Below are 18,049 nucleotides of genomic sequence, written 5' to 3'. Positions count from 1 at the left end.
GCAGTCTTCATTCACTCAAGACTGTCATTGAAATTAATGGGAACTCTGACCGGGCGAGGTCTGCAGGATTTGGATCTGTTACTTTATATACAAGATTTTCCTGGTGATGTGAAAGAATATTCTCTCCAGGAAGCTGGCTTGCTGCTGCCAAGATGGCTGCAGCGTTAACTGTTACGAACTACTCTGCACCTGCACATCAAGACTGAAGTCTCTGAAACAGCAATATGAAAGAGAGCACGAGCATGGAGAGAAGTAAGTACTTTATTCCAGAGCCTCCTGTCATAATTTTCAGCTCTGTACTCTGCAAATGCAATCTGCAAACTGAGGCCCTGATCTTGTGGTTGGATCCACTAAGGCAGCGTTTCCCAAACTTTTTTGGCCACGGAACACTTTTTAGCCTATTACGGAACACTTACAATATTATTTTGTAGTCGTTTGGTTTTCAAATAAAAAATTGCGTTATTTATGCTAAAATATATTTTATTTTATAAAACCAAGCAAAAATACAAATTTAAAATAACTTGAACTAACAATTTCTAACTGGAAAGCATGTATAAAGTAGTACAAAAATCAAGTGCAAGAGTCAAAATTAAAAACAGTGTTCTACTTAAAAAAAACTGTTTTTATATATATACAAACACCAAACAAATTAGATTTTTACTCGGAAAATCTATTTTTATAAACAGAAATACAAAACTTGGATTTAATGGGATTGGTGTTTCTGCGTTTTTCTATCACAAATTCGCTTAATATTAGGAATAATGCTGGAAAGTTGAATCCTCATGTCAGGAGCAGCATCAAGTCTATTCCTATATTTGGTTTTTGTTGCAGTATAATACGAAAATCCTGTCTGACACAAATAAGTTGTAGCTATGGAAGGAGCACTTGAACTGCACATTTAGCCACATTAGGGTACTCTTCTACTAGGCTGCTCCAAAAATTATTCAGCGGAAGATCCTTAAACTTTTGTTTCAGATCAGAGTCAGAAATTTAGTCAATTAGGCTTTCATAATCATGCACAGTAAAGCTGACTGGTTTGGCTGTAATTACAAATGGTTTTCGAACCCAAGCATTATCATCAGGAGTTGTAGGAAAATATTCTAATAAAGAGGCCTGCAAGTCACATAAGTGCTGTAAAATGGTGCTGGAAACTTCTTCATGGACTGTAGAATTTATTTCAATCAGAAATTCATGTACTGTAGGGAAGCAGTCGAAGTTATTCTGTTCTACAGAAGATACCCAGAATTCCAGTTTCTTTTTTAACAATGAAATTTTATTCATTATAGTAAAAATGGTCACATTCTTTCCTTGCAGCAACAGATTAATTTTATTTAATTTTTCAAATATATCTGCAAGATACGCAAGTCTCATTAGCCACGAGGAATTTGTCAGACAGTCATTAAATTTTCATCCTGAATTATGTGAAGTGAAGAATATCAGTAGTTCACTATGAAGCTCAAGAAGCCTCACAAGCTCTTTTCCTTTGGATAGCCACCTCACTTCCGTATTTAAAAGAGGTGTTTCGTGCTGACTACCCATTTCCACACACAAAATTTTAAATAACCTGGATTGAAGTGGTCGAGATTTGACAAAATTGATCATTTGTACTGCTTCATCGAGCACAATTTTCAAATATGCTGTTTTGGTTTTTTTAACTGCAAGTACTTGTCTGTGTAGAACACAATGGCTCTTAGTGCTTTCTGGTGCCACATTTATGATTCGCGTGACAGCTCCCTTCATCTTCCTGATCATTGCCTGAGCACCGTCAGTACATACATCAATATGTTTTCCCCAACTAATTTCATGCTTTCTGATAAAATTGTTGATGCAGTTGAATATTTCTTCTCCAGTCATATTGCTTTGCAGAGATTCACATAAGAGCAGGTCCTCTTCAATAATATTATTAAATCTATATCGGACAAATACTAGTAGCACAGTAAGTCCTGAAATGTCAGTGGACTCATCTAGCTGCAATGCATACTCATGGCAAATTTTCAGTCGGCAAACTAGTTCTTTTTCTATGTCATCGGCAAGATCTTTAATACGGCATGTTTTATTATTTGACAACTGTACAGCATCCATTTTTTTTTTGTTACCAGACTGCTCACTCAACATGCACATTACAATATCTTTCGCCCAAGGCTTGATAAGCATTTCTCCAATACTGTGAGCTTCTCTGGCAAGCGCTATAAGGTAACTTACTCGATAAGATGCCTCTGTTACACTTTCGTTGTCTGTTTTAGCAATTTTAATCATCGAAAGTTTACAATTTCCAAGTGAGTCACACTGCCTCTTGAAAAAAAACGTATATCTTTGTCTTTGTATTCAGCATGCTTGGTTTCCAAATGCCTACAAAGTTTATCAGGAGCCAATGAACTGTTTTCTAATGTTTTGTTGCATACGACGCACTGTGCATCAAGAACATCTTTATTTCCAACACACATAAAACCGAAAGACAAATAACTTCCATCATACTTTAGTTTCGGTCTTTTAAAACCTGCTGCTTCTTGTTTTTTGATATACTTCGGTGGAAATTCTTTCACCTTGGATAACTCAGTAGTACTAAGTTTCAGAGTAGCAGCTATGTTAGTCTGGATCCGCAAAAAGAAAAGGAGGACTTCTGGCACCTTAGAGACTAACAAATTTATTTGAGCATAAGCTGTCGTGAGCTACATCGATGTGTCCGATGAAGTGAGCTGTAACTCACAAAAGCTTATGCTCAAATAAATTTGTTAGTCTCTAAGGGTGCCACAAGTCCTCCTTTTCTTTTCACTAGTACTAACAGATTTTTCGGCAACAAAAGACTGCGATTGTTCATCCTCACTTTTAAATGTTACAATATTTTGCTCGTTTATTTCTGCCACAGTTGGAGTACCAGAAGAACTTGCTTTTCGTTTCAAAGTTCCATCTTTTAGCCACAAATCCATTGGTGATTAGGTTTAGTAACAATATTTAGAAATACTGATTTTTGTCAAATTTTGTTTGTCACAAATATTTATATTGTTTTGAGCGAAGCTAATTTAGCTGTGCTTATCTCACACACGGTAAAGACCCACAGGTTTGAACGTGTTGAGTGAATATGTTATATTCAACATGGCGTAAAGAGAATGGCGTGTGCATACTGCTACAGTTCACGCAGCCTCGAGCAGAAGGGGTACGACGTCACTAACTGAAACATGCCCGAAAGGAGTAGATGTCAACATGCTTGCGTGCCGCATTCTCTTTATGCCATGATACTCAATACGAGATCTATCAATAATCAGAAAAAGAGTTTTATGTTAAATTATAGTAATTCAAAAAGTTGTAAACTACTCTTCAAATATGCCAAATTTAAAATTTCAAAAAATTTAAAGACCCTTTTTTAAAAATTATGATTCTTTCATGGAACACCTATTCACATCGTGTGGAACACCAGTGTTTCGTGGAACAGAGTTTGGGAAATGCTTCACTAAGGGGCTCAGAGATTTGTCATCACCAAACTTCAGATGCTGCAGGCACCTTAAGACAAGACATCCTGGTCTAGGTGGTCAATAAAGAAATCTCTCTGGATAAATGATTAAAAGGGCAATAAGATAAGCTTCCTCCATATTGTCTTGCAAGTCCAGTTTTGGGTTACGGTGGAATTTCCAGAAGTGCAGCATTAGTCTTCCTCTCCTTTCATTGAATCCATGGGACTTTTGCCGTTGACTTGAATGACAGCAAAATCAGGCTAAAGCTAAGCACTTCTGAAAATCCCAGTGTTGGAGTTTATCAAAAGAATGGGGAAAAATTTGCAAATGTGTGGGAGCAAACTACTCCAATTCGATTGACTCCTCTTCTTGGAGTCATGTTATCTGCTATTCACAAATATTGAAACTACAATGCCCGGCATTCACAGAGCTGTTTATAATTCCCAGGAGTATCCCAAATGCATACCAGAAATGCATTATGGGTCATTCTCTTGTGTTTCCCTCATCTAATCAGGGAGCAGAAGACAATACCACCTGTCCAATCACAAGGTACAGATGATGGGAGAACCCAGAAGAGATTAAAAGAAAAAGAAAAATGCCTGCATTTGTAGAATTTGATTCATTAAATGAACTTGACCAGCCTGAATGATTATTACATATATCATCAATTTACCACTTGATGGCACCACAGTGCTGCTACTGGTTCACTGTTTCTGTTGTTCCATATAGCGTTCTGGCATATCCCGACACCTGCAGCATTGCAATTACCTACTTTGCTGGTGCCTTCAGATATGCAACTCAGCATGGCACCATGCACCAGAATATGTCACTTCTCATGCCGTCATTCCAATGGAACACTGACATGTTCTGCCACAGCAAAAACAGTGCAGTCCTGTTATCCAGTTAAACACCAATGACTGAGGCTCTGGGGTGGAAACAGCTGTGTCCCCACCCTGAGGCTAGAGTGCTGATAAGATGCAATAAGGGCTTTACACTAGTACTCCTGTGGTCCAGATTCAACCACCTTTATTCCTTGCCAGTCCTGGTGGTCTCAATGGGATTACCTGTGGCATAAGTTTGAGTAAAGATACTGGAATATGGCCCAGTGATTAGAGGCTGATTTGGCAGAGTAGCATTCATTGTCACCCAACATGCTAAGGCGCAGTGTTTGGAGTCCTTGGTCTCCCATTTACCCCCAAGGTCCCTTTACACTGCTCTAGCAAAGTGGTGTTAAAGGTGCCTTATTGTAGTTAAGAATTAGCATCCCTGGGTTGTAGGCAACCAAAATTTTTTTGGATATCCAGAAAAGTCCAGTAGTCGAGTACATCATGTATCAAGACTATTTTAGTGTATAGTCTGGGGCACATATACCATAAATATTAACTAGTCTACCAGAGGCATAGATCCACTAGCCATCCACACAGAAGAGGTACTTTATGTAAGGAGCAGCACTCCTGGAACCCAGCATGATCTTAACACAAGCTCCTTACACTAACATGCCTGTCTGTTCTTCCCTCTCCCCAGCCAAATGTCAAGACTCTGAAGAGAAAATATTGACTCACAAGAGCATGCACTAAATGAAGGTGTTCAGATACCATGGAGAGGAGAATGGTAAGAGAACCTGAAGAATATAAAACACAACAAAAATAATCAGATTGTAGACTTTGATCTACCAACTCATAAAATAAAATAAAACAAAACTAATCTGAACTCTCTCATTCTTAATATAGGAAACTACCTCATTTCTCTCACATCTTTACACTTTAAATCTGGATGAGTTTAAGGTTATTTGGAGATGACTAAAATTCTTCTCTCATGCTTGGCATTGTACATATCAAGTAGTTACCTATTCCACAATCAGCTTTTCATCTCCAACGCCTTCATTTATTGTACCAGAAAAGGGATTTCCTTAGCCACCTTTTTTCATATTCCATCAGAACAGGGCCTCATACTATCAGTGTGAGTAAAACATTTCATTCCACAAAGAGCCCTTCACTGAAAGCAATTGCAGCAGTGTCCTCTAGTGCTCAGTTCAATTGTATGCACTCAGTAACTAAGTCTCCCAGTAAAACACAACATGGGATCAAGGAAGGCAAAATCCATTAGTGTAAAAAAATAGAATAAATAAATCTGAGACAGTGGAACAGTGTAGTTAAAAAGGAAAAGACATTAAAATCTTTCATCTTTTTCAGCTTGAGAGCTGCTCAGAACTGAGATGTTATGGACACTGAAATCTCATTCATCCCTTGAGAAAAGGGTCCTTTCAGGTCAGGGTAAGCATGAGGAGAATTCAGACTGAAGGGGACCATTTGTATTTGGTTTTTACAGGTGGGGAAAACTTATTACTTTTAATTTTAGAGAACAATTTACACACCCCTTTGGTACCTTTGCGGGCATTCTCACTTCACACCCAACCTTTGCTGGTTCAGGCCTTACTGCCTGGAGTCTTACTTGCTGTTAACAGATCCTGGAATATGAAGACATATCATCCCCCTAACCAGGTCTAAACATTTCTGTGAACAGCCCTGTATGTTCAGATAAATAAAGCACAATTAGAATCCATTAAGGGGTTGTGAGTGGGGGAACAAGCAGTTACATACATTTTTGTGTCTGCACAAAACATAATTAGCATCCATATTCCAACAACTGCCAGTGACAGTGCAGTGGCTCCAACAGTAGCCAAGGCATAAGCTCTATTTATCAGCTTGTCATGAAAACCTGCTCATTGAGGTTTTTATGACATGGTGATGGAAACACTGAGTTCTGGTCTACTGTAGTAGCTTACCACCAGTGCATCGCTGGCAGTTGCTGGGGCAAAACGATTAATTTCTTTAGTATTGGCAAAGCCTGAGTGCAAGGCAGAGAGTTTAACCTGATCTCGCTGTAATACCAATAAAATAGCCAGTTGCAATCTGTATCATTATCAGTGAATAAAATTAAAATGTCTGGAAATTACAGTGGCATTGGTAGTAAGTTCCATAGTTAAGGTTTCACTGAAATTTACACTTAAAGCGGTTAAATTTCTTCTGTTTCTCAATTTAACAGATGAATTTTGTCTCCATGTTTAACACACGGACTCTCCAGAGGAAAATTGAATTTTCTGTCTTTTTTTGTGGCAAAATATTTACAAACTTTTGCAGTACAATCATTTTTAAAATCCCCCCTTTTTGAAAATTTGCCTTGTCTTCTACACATTCTTCTAGCAGTTGCTCTAACTACAACCACCAAGCTCTGACAGCCTTCCTAAATACCAAATTTCTCTTTCCCCTCTCCCACCCCCACTCTGATAATAGTTCAGACACAAGCCAGTTTAACCTTTTCAAATAAAGCACATGCATGACAAGTCATCCCTTCTAGTCAGGATTAGAGCTGGTCAGATATATTCAAACAGCCATTTTCCATGAGAGAACACTGTTTAGAAGTCAAAATGCTTTGTAAATTTTGCCAACGTTTCTTTTAGGAGAAAAAAAATTCTGACAATGTCAAAAGTGCTGTTTTGACATCTTGGAATTGAACTTTTTTATTTTTTATTTTGAAACAACTTTTCTTTTTGATTTTTTTATGTTATATAAAATTTAAATTTTGTAATATCAAATTAAAATGGTCCATTTTGTCAAAATAAAATATTTCAACCAACCCAAAGTTAAATTTTGTTCAGAATTTTCTTTTGCAGAAAATTTCAAAGGAGGAGGGGGGGGTTGGAAAAAAGGCAAACATCGACCTCTCAAAATCCTTCATGAAATAGAGTTTCCATCCTCTGCACAGCTCTAGTCAGGATACACAAACTGAATTTTGCCAGCTGCCCTGGCTCAATTGTTTGGATACTTTCCTAAATCCATTCCTCACAATGACCTCCTTAGTCAGACCCTCACCATAGCTGCCCGGACAGATTAACGAGGTTGGAGGCCCAGGGCTAATGTTTTTCAGGGGCCCCTTTTTCTTAACATGGTATTAATGAAAGCAATAAAGTACCCATCTTATGACAATCAACAAGTCCTATATATTACTGAATAAAAATGAAAAGAAAATTGAAGACAATGAACAGGTTATATACTGCCTAGAAAACATAAAAATATTGAAAGTCAAATGAAATGCCATGTGTTTAAACTGGCAAGCTTTAAGTGCCACAGATTCACTTATTGTATCCTCAGAAGACAATATGTGAAGTAAATCCCATTCAATTGACATGATAGCAAGAGCAATAAGCTTTGTTTCTACCATAGTTGACCGAGAACAATTTATTAAGGCAAGTTTGCTTCACAGCTGGCAATGAGAGCAGTCTCAATGTAATGAAAATATTTGGGAAGATATTACTCAGATCTTTGACGTACAAAAATGTGATGGTTTCAGTAGCACTCTTTTCTTGCATGTTACCATCTCTTATAAATGCTAGAAATTGATACATTCTGGCAAAAAACAGAGACTCTAGATCATTCAGGAAAGTGTCGAGGAGCATCCAAGAGCATGTTTTCATGTCCTCTTCACTTCATGCTTGATCAAGAGATGTAAGGAAGCCAAATCTTGTGGATAGTCCAGCATAGCATTTATTTCTACTTAATTCATAATTTACCTTGTCGAGGAGAATATAAAAGCTCTCAACCTCGAATTTCCTTCTTCCTCAAAGTTTCATGTCACTTTTGCCATCTGGAAATTTTTGTGTTACAATACGTTTGTGTTCTTCCCAATAGGACTCATCAGCATCACTTCCCAATTCTTTTTTCTTGCTCCTCAAAATCATCAAACTGAGACAATAAGCTTGTGACAAACTCTTGCAAGGAAGTCAGCAAATTAAAAGCAACAACAAAATCCAGGCTTGGTTTTGAAGCCTTACACTAGTGTTGACAAACTTTTCTAGTATCACATTCCATAAGATACTCATAAATACAGCTCCCAGTCCCCATATTTTCTTGTACAATGATCATGCTTCCCTTCGAGCCTCAGCATTGTCCACGGTTTCCTTCAATGCCCTCATAGTTCACTGTAATTGATTTACAGGATTCAGCATGACAAGACCATCTCGTATCTGACAGAATTTTTAGGACAAGGAGAGTTCCTTGTTCACTCTTGCACAGAAGCTGCCATCAACTGAGGCAACGCCTCAAAACAAAACCAAACAAAACCAAACGTAGTTTTTGAACAAAACTGAAAAAGTTTGTAATTTCCATGCAAGAATCAACTCTGCAAGTTCCAGCTTCAGTGAATGAACTCTACATGGCATGTACACAGTTAGTGGATTTAGTCTTTTGTTCTAAGCTTGAAGACCTTCATACCTTCAAGTGGAGTGCCCCAAGGGTCGGTCCTGGGGCCGGTTTTGTTCAATATCTTCATAAATGATCTGGAGGATGGTGTGGATTGCACTCTCAGCAAATTTGCGGATGATACTAAACTGGGAGGAGTGGTAGATACACTGGAGGGGAGGGATAGGATACAGAAGGACCTAGACAAATTGGAGGATTGGGCCAAAAGAAATCTGATGAGGTTCAATAAGGATAAGTGCAGGGTCCTGCACTTAGGATGGAAGAATCCAATGCACCGCTACAGACTAGGGACCGAATGGCTAGGCAGCAGTTCTGCGGAAAAGGACCTAGGGGTGACAGTGGACGAGAAGCTGGATATGAGTCAGCAGTGTGCCCTTGTTGCCAAGAAGGCCAATGGCATTTTGGGATGTATAAGTAGGGGCATAGCGAGCAGATCGAGGGACGTGATCGTTCCCCTCTATTCAACATTGGTGAGGCCTCATCTGGAGTACTGTGTCCAGTTTTGGGCCCCACACTACAAGAAGGATGTGGATAAATTGGAGAGAGTCCAGCGAAGGGCAACAAAAATGATTAGGGGTCTAGAACACATGACTTATGAGGAGAGGCTGAGGGAGCTGGGATTGTTTAGCCTGCAGAAGAGAAGAATGAGGGGGGATTTGATAGCTGCTTTCAACTACCTGAAAGGGGGTTCCAAAGAGGATGGCTCTAGACTGTTCTCAATGGTAGCAGATGACAGAACGAGGAGTAATGGTCTCAAGTTGCAGTGGGGGAGGTTTAGATTGGATATTAGGAAAAACTTTTTCACTAAGAGGGTGGTGAAACACTGGAATGCGTTACCTAGGGAGGTGGTAGAATCTCCTTCCTTAGACGTTTTTAAGGTCAGGCTTGACAAAGCCCTGGCTGGGATGATTTAACTGGGATTTGGTCCTGCTTCGAGCAGGGGGTTGGACTAGATGACCTTCAGGGGTCCCTTCCAACCCTGATATTCTATGATTCTATGATTCATACTTTCCAGACATGTTGCTTGCATTATTGTATGACTGACCTTTGCAGTTTTCATTAGCAATGTCATTTGCTTCCAATAAAAGGATTTCACGCTCTGGAAGAGTGACTTGCCCATGTGGCTTTAAATCAGTATAAACCCAATGAAACATTCAGATATGGCACCATGTAAGCAGGATCAGACAACAGATAACTGATTAAAACAGCACTATCAGGAGTTGAAATCTACTATCAAAAAGATACTATCTACTATCAAAAATTTTGCCTGTTTGGCTTCAGTTACAATACACTTTAAAAAAAAAAAAAACTTATGTCCCATTAGCTCAGTGAATTCATCACAGATTGGATTTAGTATGTTCACTTAGAAACAGATCTAATTCGGTAATGGCTTCAAGAATATGTAGATGAATTCTGTTCTGAGGTGAGCTGATAACTTCCTCCCTTCCTCTAAATGCTAAACCACATTCAGCAAGAAGCTTACCAGATGTCATAATATGCCTTAAAACTTCCTGCCATAAGCAGTTTGGATTAGAAGTAGCTATCACCCTGTTGATGCAATTGTCACACTGTCTGGAGTGGTTCACAACCATGAGTGCCAACCCCAGGGCAGACAGTCAAAAAGCAGGGTAGATACCCCTAACCGGTGGTATGAGTTATAACTATATTTCACCAACCTAGTAACAAATGCGAACTTCTGAAGTACTGTGACAGTCTCACCACAGAGTCACAGACGGTCCCCCGGGGCACTCCAGTCAATCTTGCCACCCAGGCAAGCTGGACTTAGTGATAAACAATCACTTGCACCAAAGATCACAAAATATTAAGCTTGCTTCCAAGTCCTAAGAGACCAGTCACTTACCCCAGGTCAATTTGTACCTTAGATCTCACACCAAAGACAATGCTTGTGTAAACTAAGGATTTATTAACTAGGAAAAAAGAACATTTATTTATAGTTTAAATCAGGCAACAAATATACACAAGTGAGTTACAGTCTATTGTTCCAGACAGTGACAGGATTGTAGTAATCTGTCAGCACTGAATGTCTTTTAGAGCTAACCCAGTTTGACCATGTGGATCTCTGCTTCTGTTTCCTATCTGCAACCCTGTGGGAGTCCAAACAGCAAAGGAGATGAAAAATGTTCATGTCAGCTATCTTTATTTCCCTTTTCCAGAATCCAAATTGATCGGGCAAGCCCCTCTTCACGTAGCAAAGTCTCTTTATAGTGATGTTTCACAATGGCCCACTTTGTTTTGATCATCCTCCTTGACGGGTGGGGGAACCACTCCTCCTGCCTGAGTTCAGAGTAGGCATTCTTACAGTTATAAAGCGAAACTTACATATGACCTTATAGCAGGGATGGGCAAACTTTTTGGCTGGAGGGCCACATTGGGGTTGCGCACCTGTATGGAGGGCCGGGTAGAGAAGGCTGTGCCTCCCCAAACAGCTTGGCCCCGCCCCGTTCCACTTCCCGCCCCCCTCAGAATCCCTGACCCATCTAACCCCCCCTGCTCCTTGACCCCTAACCGCCACCCGGGACCCCACCCCCTATCCAAACCCACCCCCCCGCTCCCTGTCTCCTGACTGTCATGACCCCTATCCACACCCCCACCCCCTGACAGGCCCCCTGGGACTCCCATGCCTATCCAACCCCCCCATTCCCTGTCCCCTGACTGCCCCCCCAACCTCTGCCCCATCCAACCGCCCCCTGCTTCCTGTCCCTTGACTGCCCCTGGGGACCCCCTGCCCCTTATCCAACCTCCACGCTCTCTGCCCCCTTACCATACCGGAGCCAGCCACGCCACTGTGCTGCCCAACAGGAGCGGCAGGCCAGAGTGCTGCCCGCATGGCTGCGGGGGTGAGGGGGACTGCGGGGGAGGGGCTGGGAGCTCAAGGGCCGGACAGGACGGTCCCGCAGGCCGGATGTGGCACACGGGCCGTAGTTCGCCCACCTCTGCCTTATAGGATGGGATACAGACATTACAAGCAAGATTAATGCACTTACAAGCATTTTATAGAGTCTAAACACTAACACATGCTTACAAGTCTAACACCTCTCTTGATCAATACTAACATACAGGTGAGCTGGTCTGGTTTCCAACTGTGAATTTGTCAGTGCTCAGCTGACACCTTCAGCTGTGGCAAGAGCTGGCACCTGATTTACCAGCGACACAGTAATTCTTGCTTTGAAAATGTGCTAGCCATGCAAATATGGTATTGTGACGTTCCACACTGAGTTCCTGAGAACATGGCTTCTCCTTTGCTTTTCTCCAGTCAGAAAAGTCTGGGGTTACAAATGTGCTAGGGGATGAAAAGAGTTTGCACCCAAAACAGAATACTGCTCCTGTGGATTTAGAATACATCAACCAATGCCTCTGATAATGTTCTCCTCTAAATGGAGTTTTTGTCAGGAAAGTAGAGCTGACAGAGACAATTTCTGACGTTTGTACTGCTCTCAGGCCTTTCCCGATACACTGGGTGCGAAACTCCTCCATTATGAACTGGATAACTGGATCTTGTTTGATGCTAATAGGACCAGTATCCTCTTCATCACTGCTATTCTAGCCAACTTTGGTACGGGCATGTAATAGGAAAAGTGGGTCATCCTTTTCATCATCACTTTTGTCCTGGATTACAGGAATTCTCGCATTTTCATCCGAACTCTCCTGAGGGCACAAGTCAATACCCATGTCTTCACTTTGATCATCATTTGCAAGATGATTCTGAAGCAATACTAGCAGAGAAATAGTAAATTTGGGTAACTTGCTTACAATTTTCTCTCTCCAACTTAACTTTCCTTTTTGCTGCTCTGCTTGAAAACTCTAGACCGGACATCCCGTTGAAGCAAGGTTAAAACACTACTGAGGAATTACTGTGCAGTGCTGTCATTAGCGACCTTTATGCCTCCTTATAGGCATGTCCCTTCTCCCACTACGTGCCCTGGGAGTTCACCATGGAGTCCCAATCTGATAAAGCTCTTTGTGGTTCATCAGAACAGAGCTTTCCCTCTGGCAAACCATGGAAATTCATTATACACAGAGGCTGCCTCAGCTGTGGAATTCAGAGCTGGAACTCCGCCTGTGAGTTTCCCCTTCTCTCTGGCACTGGCTGCCAACTTCCTATCTGCAAACTCAACACATGAAAATTTCCGAACTGGCACATAAAGATCCAAAATGAACAGCACAAAGTGGGAAGAATGCTACTCACAATACCACAGAGAAGCGTTTGGAGTAAGACAAAATCCTTATTTCCAAAATTACCATAGAAATGAAGAGGAAACATTTACTAGTGAGACCCGTTACACAGGCGCAAGCCTGACACATGGTGCAAATAACAGAATAGAGAACACGTACAGTCAAGCTACATACACTGCTCCTCAACTGTCCTTTATTAGGGCATAGCTTACCCATCAAGGATGCAAAGGGGGTCTCAACCAAAAGTCTGGAGTCAGTCTATATTAATCCTTCCATTCCCAAAAGTTAGTCATCATTTTTAATGTGTATAGATCAGGTGCCTGCCAATGCACACTGCACATGGCAGGAAGTGTGCCCCCCAGGAGACTGCTTCTTCAGTTATAGTTTCTATCTTGGAGGAATCCTTTGAGAGGATCAATCTAGTTTTCAAGGAGGTCTCAGAGGATGAGAGATAATTTACAATTAAGACTAGTCATAATAATAATAGGATTCATATTATACTTACACAAAATCTAAAATTTTACACACACACACACACACGCACCCCGAGTTTTGTCTTTAGTTAATCCTGCAAAAGCCCCCTGGGCTTCAACAGGTTTTATCCATTATGCTTATATCTAGAGAGAGCAATCAAGAATGTCATTGATATAACACTATTACCTTAAAAGCACAAATTATTTTAATGTAACATTAAACATTGAGATATAAAGCACTCATAAAATCATGAAATCCCAGGAGTTACAGTGTGCTGGTAGAAAGCATATTTTATTTTATAGATTAAACAGAAAAACATTAATGTGAGAACATTCCATTTAATAAGGAAAAGCCAAATAGAAAATACAACAGGTGGAATTAATGTTGCAGTAGAAAACTTAACTTAGAATTTCCTAAATTGAGTGCTTGATTTACAAAGTTTAACATTGCACAAAACAATTCACCTTCGCACAATTTCAGCCTTAAAGGAATTTTTTTCAGAAGTAATCAGCAACTGAAAAGCAGAGCCTATAGCCAAACCATGTTGAACCCCCATGACAGAAAGCACAGGGAGCCAAACATATTGTACAAACCTCCACAGAGCTACCATTTTTAAAGGAGTTGTTTCAGTGTTAGGCTGTGCATCACAAGAGTTTAGGCTTTCCTGTGGGATTGCATGTGCTCTCTGGAACTGGCTGGGCTAGAAATGCCAAAAAGACAGTTGCATCTCATTGTTTTTGCCGATACAAACTAATATAGCTACTGCTCTGAAAAAAAGACAGTTGTGTCTATTGCTATGTTGACACTGCTCCTTCGGGCCCTCTCCAGAATCAGAGAGGTATGAAAATGAACAGATGGTCAAAGTTTGAACCTGGGCCTCAATTTGCAAATGGTCTCTAACTTTATAACACACCAAACCAAAATCCCAGAACTTTGGGGTTTTTGAAATCAACATCGGAATTTGGTGGCTTGGACATATCTCCAATATTTAAATACCTTTGGCAGCTCTTCTAAGGGAAATGGAAGACTAGCCAGAATTCTAGAAGCAATAGGACGTCATTTATGAAAAGCTAATTTCCCTTATATTAACTAACTTAAAAACTGACTAAATCAAAGGACTTACATAAAATAACTATGTCCCCAAGCAAGTGAGTGCTGTCAACAGAACTGCATATTTTGACAGGAATCTGAAAGTAGGGCTGGCCAGAAAACAGGAATTCTGTTTTGTTAATTATATATAGGTTTTGACATTTATCATTCCACATTGGGATGAAGATGAGACATTTAAAAAAATTTCAGGTCTCTCTGTCTCATTTTCTCCTGTTGCAGCTGTTCCACTTTATATAAATAATTAAATATTGATTGAAACAGAGAGAGGAAGAGACACTGGCTCTACAGCCCACTGATTAGGGCATTCACTTGGGATGTGGGCACACACTCAGCTGAAAGGTGTGAGACAAAGATTCAAGTCCATGGTCTAAATCAGGCAGAGCAGGGACTTGAATGTAGTTTCGCAGCTGAGTGCCCTAACCACTGGGCTATTGGCTATTCAGGGATAAGGCTTTCTCTCTTAGATTCCATCCTGGACTTGAGAAACTTTCCAGTCTGCAAAAAGTTAGCTTTGGACAAATTGGCATTTTCCAACAAAAATGTTTTATCAAAAATGTTCTGTCCATCCTTTACCTGCAACACTGCTGTTGCAGTCGGATGCTAAATTCCAAAGCTGGGTTATTCAGACATATTTACCATATCAGTTCTTCCCATCCCAGCTAGAGGATGGTCTAGCAATCTAACCACCACAGGATGCATGGATACTCTCCTGAAATTAACATCTTTCATTCTCATCCATTTAAACAGTGGAATGAGAAACTTGGCACACCTTCTTCCCACAGTGACAGACTGGAAGTAATAATCCAGTGAGATAGAGAAGAGTTCTGTGAACTGAATATGCTTGAGTTGACATAGTAGTAGAAGTGCCTGTTTCTGAAGCCAAAAAAGGTCTCCAATTTGAATGCTGATGACTCTACCGCTTGATGTTGGAATATTAGCTGATTCTTACAAATGGACCCTGATGTTGACCTTGAATGAGTAATTCAGTTGTTACTCTCTGGCAAATGCAATTTCCAGTCTGTGAAACAGTTCATTTTGTCATGAATGAACAGAGTTAGGAAAATTGAATCAAACTGTGATGTGTTACATCTGCTAAATCTGTACATGAATATTTAACAGGCGAGTGCTCATGAAGCATTAAAACGCTGAGTAAATGGCAGAGTAAAAAAGGGTAAGTGTTGCCAAACACTGGAATATGTATTGATTTTTAAGTGAATGTTTAATGTTTGTGAACGGTACTAGACTGAGAGCCCTGGACAATGAAAACCTCTGTCCACAGAAGAGAGACAGCCTTGGTAGTAAAGTGGCAAGCTTCCCCCTGCCCTATTGCCTTGACAATGTGCCTCAATGTTATTTTAGAAGAACCATGTCTCAATGGATAAGAGTTAAGTTCTGTCTCTGTAACCCAGGCTCGTTCCCCTCAGTCATTCCATTCTCCCCATCTCCACACCAACCCAAGCCAGATTCAGCACCTAAAGAGGAGGACTGCAATTCCTTTTTTGCCCTTGCCTGAATGTCCAAGCCAACATTCCAATCCTGATTCAGCCTCTTGTGGGGTCAGAGCTCAGACTCTTTTTCTGAAGGGCCTAACACCTGGCAACCCCAGTTTCACTCTCAGATTCATATACCGTAATGCCAAAAGAGACCACTCTGGTCCGCTAGCTCAATTGTCAGATGCTGGCCTGACTCCCCAGCCCAGGAAAGGCTGACATCACACCCAAAGTCTTTCAAGCTTTTCCTTTAGGGCACAGTTGTATTCTTTCAACACAGATCTTACAACCAAAGGAGACTGCAGGCCCCATGGGCTATTCCCTTCATATCTTTTCCCCAACACCAGAGCCTGCCACACGAGCTAACCTCCTTCCTGCAGTACTCTCCGGTTGAGCTCTCCCAGTCCTTTATAGGGACCACCTTTCCCTTTTCCAGCAGGATCTGATAACTGAACAGGCTGCCTGGCCCAGGCCCCCTTGCCTTTAAGGGGCAGACCACCCTGTTACCCTGACCTCCTGCATACAGCCAGCTGCAGCCCCCACACTCAGTTCCAGCAATATGAAATATATGTAACAGGTTTGGGCAAACAAACAGGAAGAAACATCACCAAGAAACAGTTAAGCAGATTATTGTCACTGACCCCTCTGCCTGGCATCAATGTGAGTGCTCAGGAAGCCCACTCCACAAATCAGCAACACTGCTGTGAAAAACAATCCTGCCCACCAGGGCCCTAACTCTCCACCCTCACAAACTCTGGCTGTCTGGAAAGCTGTCTGGAAATCCTATCCCTACTCCCTGCTGCCAGCTCTTCCGAGATTGGAGAAGGGACTGTGCAGGCTGCTGGGGAAGGCACATGAGGTGGTAGCAGCTGCTGCTGCAGGGACACAGCAGGCTGAGAGGCTGAGCTCTGGGCTGGGGACTGGGCCCAGGGAGCGGCCTGAGCACGTGGACCCTGTGAACTTGCACCATATGGGGGAAATCAACCAGAGTCCAGAGGAAAGGAAGCCCCTGATCAGTGACTGAGAGACTGATCCTGCGGGGCACTGGGGCTGGGACTATTGCTGACAAAGCCGAATGTTGGTTATTGTTAGTGGTGTAGGAGTGATGTTTGGGTGAATTCTTGCCTTCTACAATGCCGTAGGAGGGTTTCCACCCTAAGACAAGGGGTAGGAGTTTGGAACAGATGACCACAAGGGGGCACCCCTATACATGGGCTCTTTACAGAAATTTGGCATTCTGAGTACCACAAACTCAGAGGAGAGCACTTCAGGGCTCCAAACACTAGGTTCTACAGACTCTAGCCCTTCATGGGTTCCCATTAAACACACACACGCACACACACACGCACACACGAAAACAACACAGGATTATTTGCTAGGGCTGGCAGAAAAGAAAGGCTGCAGATGCCTGAGGCTCAATGGCTTTAAGGGTTACAATTAACTCAGTCCCTAGGGCAGCCCATTAGAGGGGTACATAGGTGATCATGCTCCATGGGGCTCTTTCAGCCTAGCTCAGAGGACATCCCTCCTAGTCCATATCCCTCTCTTGGAAGACAATTAAATGCAGGTTGGTAGGTCCCGCTGGCCCAGGCGGCACTTACCATAAGCAGTGGCATGTCCCCGTCTGGCTCCTACACAGAGGCATGGCCAGGCGGCTCTGCTGCTGCCCTTTCCACAGCCGCCGCCCCTGCAACTCCCATTCGCCACGGTTCATGGCCAATGGGAGGTGTGGGGGGGCAGCGCTTGGGATGGGAGCTGTGTGTGTGGAGCCCCCTGACTGCCCCAACCCATAGGAGCTGGAGGAGGAACATGCTGCTACTTCCGGGAGCTGCACGGAAAGCCCCCAAGCCCATTCGCTGGCTGGAGCATGGAGTGGAGCAAGCCCTGGACCCCCTCCCCGGTGAGAGCTTGAGGGCCGGATTAAAAGGTCCAACAGGCCAGACGTGGCCAGTGGGCCGTACTTTGCCCACCTCTGCTGTAGTGTCATGTACATAAGCTCTTAGATACTAGTCAGGTTAAGCCAAATAAATAACTTATCGATCAGAAAGCCCTTTTGCTCACCCATTTACTACCA

The 18,049-nt window shown here is 41.9% G+C and overlaps 1 pseudogene; it reads right to left on the bottom strand.

Annotated features, from left to right (window-relative positions):
- Positions 1 to 703: 703 nt before the first annotated feature.
- Positions 704 to 18,049, bottom strand: part of LOC140898886 (zinc finger BED domain-containing protein 5-like) — a 34,673-nt pseudogene continuing 17,327 nt past the window's right edge.

Source organism: Lepidochelys kempii, chromosome 15, assembly GCF_965140265.1.
Source record: "Lepidochelys kempii isolate rLepKem1 chromosome 15, rLepKem1.hap2, whole genome shotgun sequence".
Classification (NCBI taxonomy): domain Eukaryota; kingdom Metazoa; phylum Chordata; order Testudines; family Cheloniidae; genus Lepidochelys; species Lepidochelys kempii.
The sequence above is the reverse complement of the archived record's forward strand: the minus strand, read 5'-3'. Positions and strand labels throughout refer to the sequence as shown.